Below are 8950 nucleotides of genomic sequence, written 5' to 3' on the forward strand. Positions count from 1 at the left end.
TCCCAACTCCATGACTAGGGGACGGTGCTGGGGACGTGCGAGCTGATGGGAATGGAAATGCTGTGCAGGCTGTGAGCGGCTGTGCACAGCTGATGGATGGCTATTATGAATACACAGCAGCATCCTTCCGTTTATAGTCCTTCTCCGTTTATAGTCTGACTCTTATGTGGGAGCTGACAGATATAGAGAAGACAGCCTGAATGTGTACTGAAGACATTTCTCATTCACCTGGGTCTGAAAGTATCCTCCCCAAGACAGACACCCAGTACCACTGATTAAGCAACAAGAGTAACAATCATTATGACACTTATGGCCCCTGAATGCTTTATGTCTTCAAAGTGCTCTATGATTTCATTTGATGTCTGGAAGCGGGTGATGGTCTGAAGCTCAGAATCCGTCTGTGTAGACTGTCTGACACCTCCTTGTGATGTATTTGCCCTCTGCTGCTGGGCACGGGGTAGAGGGGCTGAGTTGGTCTCTTCCTCTCCCCGGCTTCCTCACATGCAGCTACCCATTTCCCTTTTATGGCTGCTGTTTTGTTTGAAAATAACTCCTTCAAGCTCTCAGCCCAGACGATCTGTCCCTGACATTGTCTCCTCGACTGATTTTCCTACTGTCAATACAGTGTCAAATTCTTCCCAGGCTCGAAAGATAAGAACCAGGGCTATATTTAATGTGAGAAGAGACGCTGAGTATAAAACTCCTGCTTTTGCTAAAAATCAGAGTTTAGCAAAAGATGTTTGACAAGAGGGGAAGGGAGAAATGTAGCCTCGAGTCCTTCGAAAATCCTCCTTTCCTAGAAAGCACTTGGAGCTGCTCTCTTTAGAGCTTCAAGTCTCCTGGGAGACAACTGAATGACTGCTCCATCGGTGTGCCCCCCTGCCGCCCCACCCTGTGTAGCACCTTACCAAACATGCTGCTTCCTTTCTCCAACCCACCTGGCTTCATTTCACTGTAAAAACCAGGGCACAGACTCTGGCGGCTTCTGACAGGCGTCTTCCCTCCACACCTGTTGGTACCAAAATGCCAAATGGACCGGCATGTTGGATGATGGAGTAGGTCTAAGTGCTGCTATCTCAGGAAGCTGGGGTATTTCGAAGAGCAGAAGTCTGACATTGAAATCCCAGTCTTTTACTAGTGGGCTGTGTGACTTTGGGTAATTTATACAACCTCTCTGAGCCTCTGTGTAAAATTCTGATAATTATTCACTCTTTCTTCTGGGTCATCAATTCCTGGATACTTGGAAGGGTCAGGAGAGCAGTCATCAACAAGCTGTGCAGAATGGCCTAGACCAGAGCCCTCACACAGGGCATGGGGGAGCCAAGCACAGCTGCTTTCTGCCTCCAGGCCTCTTCTGGTTATGAAACTGCTTAGTGATCTGGGAGGCACCATGGCAGTGAGCCCCCTTGTTTATTACCCACGATGAATCTGCTGGGCCCCAGGTCTCTAGGTGAGTCTCACTGGCCTGGCGCTTGTACATAAGAATACAACTTGTTCTTTCCTTGGTCTCTAGTTCCTCCCTAGTGCCCTTGCTGAGAATCCTACAAGGCTGCCAACTTGGGTTCGTGGAATCCATACCCCAGTTTCCTATTTCTGTAATGGGGCAGGATTCCTATAGAGGGTAGAGGGGAGATAGGGTGGGGGACTGTGTTCCAAACAATGTCATTCAGGGCCTTCCCTGTCTTTCATGAGTGGTGACTATTACCATGTTCCATTTTGAAAAGAATGCTGGGTGTTTACATCTTTTTAGCTCTTGAAGAAGCCAAGTAATGTTCAGAGTGGGTTTGGGACTTCCCCTGGTGGTCCAGTGGCTGAGACTCCATACTTCCACTCCAGGGTTCCATCCCTGATCGGGGAACTAAGATCCCGCTTGCAGGGGCTGACAACCAGAGATGCTGTAGGGCTGTGACAGTGCTGGCTCGTTGGACAGCCGGGAGCACTGCCTTGGAAACACCAAGGTAAAGTGAATTCTGAGCATGAAAGAGTTTGATGACACAGAGCACTGAATTTCTTTGTTTGAAGTACAAGTTATCACCCTTTCTGGAGCATTTCAGTTCAGTCATGTCCGACTCTTTGCGACCCCATGGACTGCAGCACGCCAAGCTTCCCTGTCCATCACCAACTCTCGAAGCTTGCTTATAAACCGAGCACGTTTACAAGTTCTGTATGCAAATGATCTGATGGTGAAGAGCAGACAGTAACAGGATGTGAAAACCAGTCTTCCACAAATTGCTCCAAATAAACAGCTGCCTTCTCTTCCCCCCAAAATGCTCTGCCCATAATTAAACCTACATTTCCTGCCCAGCAACACAAATGGCATCTATGCTTCTTATGGACCTTTCTACTTGGAATACTTCCTTCTTGCAGATTTTACCTTGATTATGAAGCAGAAGTCACCGGGAGTCTATGTGCTGTCTTCCTATCAATCTGTATTACTGCAGTTTGGAGTCATGTTTGTAGAGCATGGACTCTATCAAGGTGGTGTATTTAAGTTTACATCCCTGATAACTACCCAGATGGTGACTGTCCACATTTGGTGTTTGATATTCCCATCTTTCACCCGCTAGTTGATCCCATCTCATGTGGACTGGGGGCTTTCCAGGTGACTCAGTGGTAAAGAACCTGCCTATCAATGCAGGAGACATGGGTTCGATCCCTGGATTGGGAAGATCCCCTGGAGAAGGAAATGGCTACCCATTCCAGTATTCTTGCCTGAAGAATCTCATGGACAGAGGAGCCTAGAGGGCTACAGTCCGTGGGGTTGCAAAGAGTTGGACATGAATGAGTGACTGAGCACACACTGAGAACACACAAAGGTGAACTGGATGTGAAGAGAGTATTTGCAAAGTGGCTGCTGCTAAATCGCTTCAGTCTTGTCCAACTCTGTGCAACCCCATAGACAGCAGCCCACCAAGCTCCTCTGTCCCTGGGATTCTCCAGGCAAGAATACTGGAATGGGTTGCCATTTCTTTCATCATTGCAAAGTGGAGGCGGAACCATAATCGTATTTGGCAAGTATTGATGTGTGCAAGATGAGTTTTCCACAAGATTGATCCAACAAGTCCCCTAAACCCAGAGACTGCAATACTGGGTGTAAAATCTATTTAGCTTTTGAAAAGTAAAGTGGCTGGCAGTGTTAAGGTGTGCATTGCTCGTTTGTTTGGCCAACCTAAAATAGAAGACCCCTACATAATTATCTTTTCTCTGTGGAATCCTTCTGTACATGCTGAAGCCAGAGAGAAGATGCTGACTGAGACAAAGCCTGAAGAACAGCATAATAAAAGTGTCCACTTTTCTGGCCTGTAATGGGTAAATCCTAGCTAAGGACAGCCTTTCAGTAAAGAAGAGAAAACAGTAAGAGCTTAAGAGCTGGTGACTCTGGTGCACCATGAACTTTCCTGCTGGACTCAGGCTAGTAGAGTTGGCTGATGGACTGTCAGCAGAGCAAACTTGCGTGAAGAGTGGTCGATGTCAGTGTGGCCCGTGTATGCTTAGATTCTAACAGCAAGTTCTGGAAATCCTCTTTTTATGCACTGCATTACCTCTGGTAAAAGCATCTTTCTGGTGGTTATCTAGTTTAGTACTTTTGATTATTGGGGATAACTTGATTAAAGGGTGATAACTTGACTTATTGGGGAATATAATGCTAAAGGTAAGTTGCATTCATTTAAGCTAGAGAAGTAGGCAGAGTTCAGTGCTATCTATGAATTTTAAGGCTTCCCTGTGGCTCAAATGATAAAGAATCTGCGTGCAATGTGGGAGACCCGGGTTCTATCCCTGGGTCTGGAAGATCCCCCTGGAGAAGGGAATGGCAACCCACTCCAGTAATCTTGACTGGAGAATCCTATGGACAGAGGAGCTTGGCGGGCTATAGTCCATGGGATTGAAAAGCGTTGGCTCATGACTGAGCGACTGATACATGAATTTTTTTTAATTTTAAAATTAATTAATTTATTTTAATTGGAGGCTAATTAATTTACAATATTGTGGTGGTTTTTGCCATACATTGACATGAATCAGCCACGGGTGTACATGTGTCCCACATACCGAACCTCCCTCCCACCTCCCTCCCCATCCCATCCCTCTCCTCTGGGTTGTCCCATTGCACTGGCTTTGAGTGCCCTGTTTCATGCATTGAACTTGGACTGGTCATCTATTTCACATATGATAATATACATGTTTCAATGCTCTTCTCTCAAATCATCCCACCCTCACCTTCTCCCACAGAGTCCAAAAGTCTGTTCTTTATGTCTGTGTCTCTTTTGCAGTCTCACATATAGGGTCGTCATTACCATCTTTCTAAATCCCATGTATATGCGTTAGTATACTGTATGGGTGTTTTTCTTTCTGACTTATTTCACTCTGTATAATAGGCTCCAGTTTCATCCACCTCATTAGAACTGATTCAAATGTGTTCTTTTTAATAGCTGAGTAATATTCCATTGTGTATATGTACCACAGCTCTCTTATCCATTCGTCTGCTGATGGACATCTAGGTTGCTTCCATGTCCTGGCTGTTGTAAACAGTGCTGCAATGAACATTGGGGTACACATGTCTCTTTCAATTCTGGTTTCCTCGGTGTGTATGCCCAGCAGTGGGATTGCTGGGTCATATGGTAGTTCTATTTCCAGTTTTTTAAGAAATCTCTGAAGCTTCCCTGGTGGCTCAGATGGTAAAGTGTCTGCCCACAACGAGGGAGACCCGGGTTCAATCCCTGGGCTGGGAAGATCCCCTGGAGAAGGAAATGGCAACCCACTCCAGTACTCTTGCCTAGAAAATTTCATGGATGGAGGAGCCTGGTGGGCTATAGTCTATGGGGTCACAAAGAGTCAGACACGACTGAGTGACTTCACTTCACTTCACTTAAGGAATCTCCACACTGTTCTCCATAGTGGCTGTACTAGTTTGCATTCCCACCAACAGTGTAAGAGGGTTCCCTTTTCTCCACACCTTATCCAGCGTTTATAGTTTGTAGACTTTTGGATAGCAGCCATTCTGACCGGTGTGAGATAGTACCTCATTGTGGTTTTGATTTGCATTTCTCTGATAATGAGTGATGTTGAGCATCTTTTCATGTGTTTGTTAGCCATCTGTATGTCTTCCTTAGAGAAATGTCTGTTTAGTTCTTTGGCCCATTTTTGATTGGGCCATATATTTTTCTGATATTGAGCTGCATGATCTGCTTGTATATTTTTGAGATTAATTCTTTGTCAGTTGCTTCATTGTGCAAAAGCTTTTATGTTTAATTAGGTCCCATTTGTTTATTTTTGCTTTTATTTCCATTACTCTGGGAGCTGGGTCATAGAGGATCTTGCTGTGATTTATGTCAGAGAGTGTTTTGCCTATGTTTTCCTCTAGGAGTTTTATAGTTTCTAGTCTTATATTTAGATCTTTAATCCATTTTGAGTTTATTTTTGTGCATGGTGTTAGAAAGTGTTCTAGTTTCATTCTTTTATAAGTGGTTGACCAGTTTTCCCAGCACCGCTTGTTAAAGAGATTGTCTTTTCTCCATTGTATATTCTTGCCTCCTTTGTCGAAGATAAGGTGTCCATAGGTGCGTGGATTTATCTCTGGGCTTTCTATTTTGTTCCATTGATCTATATTTCTGTCCTTGTGCCAGTACCATACTGTCTTGATGACTGTGGCTTTGTAGTAGAGCCTGAAGTCAGGCAGGTTGATTCCTCCAGTTCCATTCTTTTTTCTCAAGATTGCTTTGGCTATTCGAGGTTTTTTATATTTCCATACAAATTGTGAAATTATTTGTTCTAGTTCTGTGAAAAATACCATTGGTAGCTTGATAGGGATTGCATTGAATCTATAGATTGCTTTGGGTAGTATACTCATTTTCACGATATTAATTCTTCTGATCCATGAACACAGTATATTTCTCCATCTATTTGTGTCCTCTTTGATTTCTTTCATCAGTGTTTTATAGTTTTCTATATATAGGTCTTTTGTTTCTTTAGGTAGATATATTCCTAAGTATTTTATTCTTTTCATTGCAATGGTGAATGGTGTTGTATCCTTAATTTCTCTTTCTTTTTTCTCATTGTTAGTGTATAGGAATGCAAGGGATTTCTGTGTGTTAATTTTATATCTTGCAACTTTACTATATTCATTGATTAGCTCTAGTAATTTTCTGGTAGAATCTTTAGGGTTTTCTATGTAGAGGATCATGTTGTCTGCAAACAGTGAGAGTTTTACTTCTTCTTTTCCTATCTGGATTCCTTTTATTTCTTTTTCAGCTCTGATTTCTGTGGCCAAAACTTCCAAAACTATGTTGAATAGTAGTGGTGAGAGTGGGCACCCTTGCCTTGTTCCTGACATTAGGGGAAATGCTTTCAATTTTTCACCATTGAGTATGTTTGCTGTGGGTTTGTCATATATAGCTTTTATTATGTTGAGGTATGTTCCTTCTATTCCTGCTTTTTGGAGGGTTTTTATCATAAATGGATGTTGAATTTTGTCAAAGGCTTTTTCTGCATCTATTGAGATAATCATATGGTTTTTATCTTTCAATTTGTTAATGTGGTGTATTACATTGATTGATTTGTGGATATTAAAGAATCCTTGCATCCCTGGGATAAAGCCCACTTGGTCATGATGTATGATCTTTTTAATATGTTGTTGGATTCTGTTTGCTAGAATTTTATTAAGGATTTTTGCATCTATGTTCATCAGTGATATTGGCCTGTAGTTTTCTTTTTTTGTGGCATCTTTGTCTGGTTTTGGTATTAGGGTGATGGTGGCCTGTTAGAATGAATTTCGAAGTTTACCATCCTCTGCAATTTTCTGGAAGAGTTTGAGTAAGATAGGTGTTAGCTCTTCTCTAAATTTTTGGTAGAATTTAGCTGTGAAGCCATCTGGTCCTGGGCTTTTGTTTTCTGGAAGATTTCTGATTACAGTTTTGATTTCCGTGCTTGTGATGGGTCTGTTAAGATCTTCTATTTCTTCCTGGTTCAGTTTTGGAAAATTATACTTTTCTGGGAATTCATCCATTTCTTCCAAGCTGTCCATTTTATTGGCATATAGCTGTTGGTAGTAGTCTCTTATGATCCTTTGTATTTCTGTGTAGTCTGTTGTGATCTCTCCATTTTCATTTCTAATGTTGTTGATTTAATTCTTCTCCCTTTGTTTCTTGATGAGTCTGGCTAATGGTTTGTCAATTTTGTTTATCTTCTCAAAAAAACCAGCTTTTGGCTTTGCTGATTTTTGCTATGGTCTCTTTTGTTACTTTTTCGTTTATTTCTGCCCTAATTTTTAAGATTTTTTTCCTTCTACTAACCCTGGGGTTCTTCATTTCTTCCTTTTCTAGTTGCTTTAGGTGTAGAGTTAGGTTATTTATTTGACTTTTTTCTTTTTTCTTGAGGTAAGCCTGTATTGCTATGAACCTTCCCCTTAGCACTGCTTTTACAGTGTCCCATAGGTTTTGGGTTGTTGTGTTTTCATTTTCATTCATTTCTATGCATAGTTTGATTTCTTTTTTGATTTCTTCTGTGATTTGTTGGTTATTCAGAAGCGTGTTGTTTAGCCTCCATATGTTGGAGTTTTTAGTAGTTTTTTCCCTGTAATTGAGATCTAATCTTACTGCATTGTGGTCAGAGAAGATGATTGGAATGATTTCAATTTTTTTTGAATTTGCCAAGGCTAGATTTATGACCCAGGATGTGATCTATCCTGGAGAAGGTTCCGTGTGCACTTGAGAAAAAGGTGAAATTGATTGTTTTGGGGTGAAATTTCCTGTAGATATCAATTAAATCTAGCTGGTCTATTGTATCATTTAAAGTTTGTGTTTCCTTGTTAATTTTCTGTTTAGTTGATCTATCCATAGGTGTGAGTGGGATAGTAAATCTCCCACTATTATTGTGTTATTGTTAATTTCCCCTTTCATACTTATTAGCGTTTGTCTTACATATTGTGGTGCTCCTATGTTGGGTGCATATATATTTATAATTGTTATATCTTCTTCTTGGATTGATCCTTTGATCTTTATGTAGTGTCCTTCTTTGTCTCTTTTCATGCTCTTTATTTCAAAGTCTATTTTATCTGATATGAGTATTGCTACTCCTGCTTTCTTTTGGTCTCCATTTGCATGAAATATCTTTTTCCAGCCCTTCGCTTTCAATCTGTATGTGTCCCTTGGTTTGAGGTGGGTCTCTTGCAGACAGCATATATAGGGGTCTTGTTTTTGTATCCATTCAGCTAATCTTTGTCTTTCGGCTGGAGCATTCAACCCATTTACATTTAAGGTAGTTATTGATAAGCATGATCCCGTTGCCATTTACTTTGAGTTTATAAACCTTTTCTGTCTTTCCTGTCTAGAGAAGATCTTTTAGCATTTGTTGAAGAGCTGGTTTGGTGGAGCTGAACTCCCTCAGCTTTTGCGTCTGTAAAGCTTTTGATTTCTCCTTCATATTTGAATGAGATCCTTGCTGGATATAGTAATCTGGGTTGTAGGTTTTTCTCTTTCATCACTTTAAGTATGTCCTGCCATTCCCTTCTGGCCTGAAGAGTTTCTATTGAAAGATCAGCTGTTATCCTTATGGGGATCCCCTTGTGTGTTATTTGTTGCTTTTCCCTTGCTGGTTTTAATATTTGCCCTTTGTGTTTGATCTTTGTTAGTTTGATTAATATGTGTCTTGGGGTGTTTTGCCTTGGGTTTATCCTGTTTGGGATTCTCTGGGTTTCTTAGACTTGGGTGGCTATTTCCTTCCTCATTTTAGGGAAGTTTTCAATTATTATCTCCTCAAGTATTTTCTCATGCCCTTATCTTTTTGTCTTCTTCTTCTGGAACTCCTATGATTCGAATGTTGGGGCATTTAACATTGTCCCAGATTTCTCTGAGGTTGTCCTCATTTCCTTTAATTATTTTTTTCTTTTTTCCTCTCTGCTTCATTTATTTACACCATTCTATCTTCTACCTCACTTATCCTATCTTCTGCCTCAGTT

General features: G+C 41.3%; 1 pseudogene; it reads left to right on the plus strand.

Annotated features, from left to right (window-relative positions):
* Nucleotides 1-1040: 1040 nt before the first annotated feature.
* On the plus strand, nucleotides 1041-3366 carry LOC145528605 (AKT-interacting protein-like; annotated as a pseudogene).
* The last annotated feature ends 5584 nt before the right edge of the window (nucleotides 3367-8950 follow it).

The sequence above is a fragment of the Giraffa tippelskirchi genome, chromosome 12 (assembly GCF_054371585.1).
Source record: "Giraffa tippelskirchi isolate mGirTip1 chromosome 12, T2T-mGirTip1v1.2.pri, whole genome shotgun sequence".
In the NCBI taxonomy this organism is placed as follows: domain Eukaryota; kingdom Metazoa; phylum Chordata; class Mammalia; order Artiodactyla; family Giraffidae; genus Giraffa; species Giraffa tippelskirchi.